Source organism: Penaeus monodon, chromosome 15 (genome assembly GCF_015228065.2).
Source record: "Penaeus monodon isolate SGIC_2016 chromosome 15, NSTDA_Pmon_1, whole genome shotgun sequence".
In the NCBI taxonomy this organism is placed as follows: Eukaryota; Metazoa; Arthropoda; class Malacostraca; order Decapoda; family Penaeidae; genus Penaeus; species Penaeus monodon.
In genome coordinates, this window is record NC_051400.1 from 25,212,834 (window position 1) to 25,213,115 (window position 282).

General features: G+C 37.9%; 1 protein-coding gene across 1 annotated transcript in view; it reads right to left on the minus strand.

The window, feature by feature from the left end:
- Positions 1-282, minus strand: part of LOC119581844 (organic cation transporter protein-like) — a 24,470-nt gene that overhangs the window by 5,751 nt on the left and 18,437 nt on the right. The gene's annotated exons all lie outside the window — the stretch shown is intronic.

The following is a 282-nucleotide window of genomic DNA, read 5'->3' on the forward strand; positions in this document are numbered from 1 at the left end:
ATGAGAGAGTAATTCTCAGTCCTTTTAAAGCTACCTCTGCCGCTGTCCTGTGCTCTATTAGCTTATTTGCTTTCCTAACATACTTAAGAGTTTGTATGAAATAATAAAAAATAAAGGGAAATAGCCATCAATTCATCAAGAGATGTGTAATCACCTCAAGTAAGGCATCCAGCAGTGGGAGAAATCACAGTTCCATACGCAATTCCTAATGGACAGCCCTGGTATATTTAAACAGTTTTGTTTACCTTAATCTGTAACTAGGAGAGGGCGCTTCTAGTGTTT